Consider the following 2500-nt stretch of genomic DNA (forward strand, 5'->3'; position numbering starts at 1 on the left):
ACGCGCGGAGGGGCCGGGACCGCTCGCGTGAAGCGGCCCCCCTCGGGTTTTGCGGCGAGGACGCGCGGGCGCGCGACCTCGCGACCGACCGTACGAGCACAAACGAGACGACCAACGGAGGGGAAAAAGAAAAGGAAGGCACGAGGCCGCCCACGGAACGCTCCGAAAAGGCCGGCCAGAAAGGGCGGGGGGGCCCGCGCCCCCGACCGCCTCTCCCCCACCACCCCCCTCCCCCCGGGCGAGGGGAGGGGAAAAGAGAGACGCCGCCCCGCGTGCCGTCTTTCGGAGGCGGCCCAGGCGCCCGGGCTCGGCCCGGCCTCCGCGCGGAGAGCCGCGCGGCGCGCGCCGGACCGCGGGGGGGCTCCGTAGCCCGCGCCCGGCCTCTTCTCTCTGAACGGGACGACGCGGGCACGAGGCCGGGGGGCCGCGGCCGCCCGCCGCCCGCCGCGCGCTCGGCTCCACCTCGACCGCTGCGCGGGGATCGGCCCCCCGCGCAGCGCCACCGCGCCCGCCGCGCGCGGCGCGGCCTTTCTCCTCCCCGCTGACGGGCCGCCCCCTTGCCAGCGCCCGAGACGGCCGCGCGACGACCGCCGGCACCGCCGGCGCCGCCCCCGGCCGGGGACCGCTCCCCGCCGGAAGGCGAGCGCCTCGCCGCCGCGCTCCGACGGCCGGCGCCGGGAGGCGGGCGCCGCCGAGGCGCGAGCCGGCGTCGCGAGCGCCCGAGGCCTGCCGGAAGGCAAAGGCCCCGCCGCCACCGGGGCCGCACTCCCGGGACCGCCGCCGCCGCTTCGCACCGTCGGGGCCCCTTCCGCGGGCACGCGCCCTGCGGGAGGGGGCCGTGCGGCGGACGCCCGCCGCACGGCCTCGAGCGGTTCTCCCTGCGGCCCACACGCGGCCTTCGGGAAGGGAGACGGGGAAGCGACGGGCGGGGCCCGGGCCGGGACCGCCGCCGGCGACGACGGGGGCCTCCCGGCCGACCGTCCCACCAGGGGGACACCCGTCGAGCGGCGCCGCCGCCGCTCGGCACGGGGTCGCCCGCGCTCGCCGGACCTCCGGCCGCCGGAGGCGACCGACGAGCGCTCGCCCGGGCGGGGGGCGCGCGGTCCCGGCCGGGGACGAGCCGGCGGACGGCGCCGCCGCGCGCGTCCGGGGAAGGCGAGGAACGCCCCGAGGAGGAGGAGGAGATGCGCGCCGACGCGGCCGGCGCGGCCGAGGCGAGGGAGCGCGGGGGGCGCCCGAGGGCCGCCACCCCGAGGTCGCGCAGAGAAGGCGGAGAAGCGCGCGGGGGCGCTTCTCCGCCGGCGCCGCCCCGTTCCGAAGAGACCGGATCGGCCCCGCGGCCGACAGCGCGCCACGGCCTCGCCGCCGAGACCGGGCCGCGGAGAGGGGGGGGGAGGGGGGCTGGGTGCCCCCTCCCCGGCACGGCGCGGCCGACGACGGCCGCGACGAAGTCGACGACGACGACGACGACGAGCGGGGGGGGACCGGTCGCGACGGACGCCACCGCAGGGGATCGGCGGGAGTAGCTCCCCACCCCTCAGTGAACGCCGCGCCGCCACCGGCCGGGTACCCGTCGCCGCCGCCGCCGCCGCCGCCGGCATCGCCGCCGCCGCCGGGGCGCGCCGTGCCGCCCGAGTCTTTAAACCTCCGCCCGGCCTCGGCGGCCCTTTCGGGTCCCAGCCCAAACCCCGCGCCCCCGGCCGGCGTTTGACGACGCCGAGGCGGGAGCGGGGGAAAGGGGAAAGGACTCGGGGAACCGCCCAGGCGCGGAGCGCTAGGTACCTGGCCCTGGGGCGAGGGAAACGACCTGGGATGGCCCCGCCGGGGTGCCTCCCCCCCAATTGCTGCCACCCTCGGGGGAGCGTCCGCCGGCGGGGGCGCGCCTGACACATCCGCCGCCGCCACCGCGGCCGTCCTGACTCGGGGCCCGGGGTTTCCCTCAGCAGCCCGGCGCTGCGCCCGAGAGGACCGCCGCGGCTCGGCCCGTGGCCCCGCCGGTGCGGGAGGGCGAGGGGCGGACCGGCCGACCGAGTGACACACCTCGCCGCGGCGACCGCACCGACCGAGAGGGGCCCGGCGACGGGGCGAAGAACGTGTCTCCGCCGCCGCCGCCGCGCGCCCGACCCGGCGGCGGTCCCCGCGCCCGCGCGCGCGCGCGGGCGGGCAAAACCCTGGAAGCGACGCGCCCCGGAACGCCCGGGGGAAGGGGAACCCGGCCCTCCGAGCTCTCCTCTGCCGTGCGGTTCGCGAGGGGCCGTTCGGCCCCGGGAGCGGGACACCCCCTGGTGGTTTTTTTTTTTGCCGGGCGGCAAAAAAAAGAAAAGCGGTCCCGCTCCTCCGCCGCGGGAAGGGCCGGAGGAGCCGCCTCCTCCGCGCCCCGAAGGCGCCCGCGCGCCTCCGGGAGGAGGGGGGCCGTGCCGAGCACCCCCCTCCCTTCTCTTCCCGCACGCGGGACACGGCTTCTCGCGCGCCGCCGCCGAGGAAGCGAGAGAGGCCCGGG

Source organism: Cyanistes caeruleus, unplaced genomic scaffold (genome assembly GCF_971803275.1).
Source record: "Cyanistes caeruleus unplaced genomic scaffold, bCyaCae1.hap1.1 HAP1_SCAFFOLD_176, whole genome shotgun sequence".
Lineage (NCBI taxonomy): Eukaryota > Metazoa > Chordata > Aves > Passeriformes > Paridae > Cyanistes > Cyanistes caeruleus.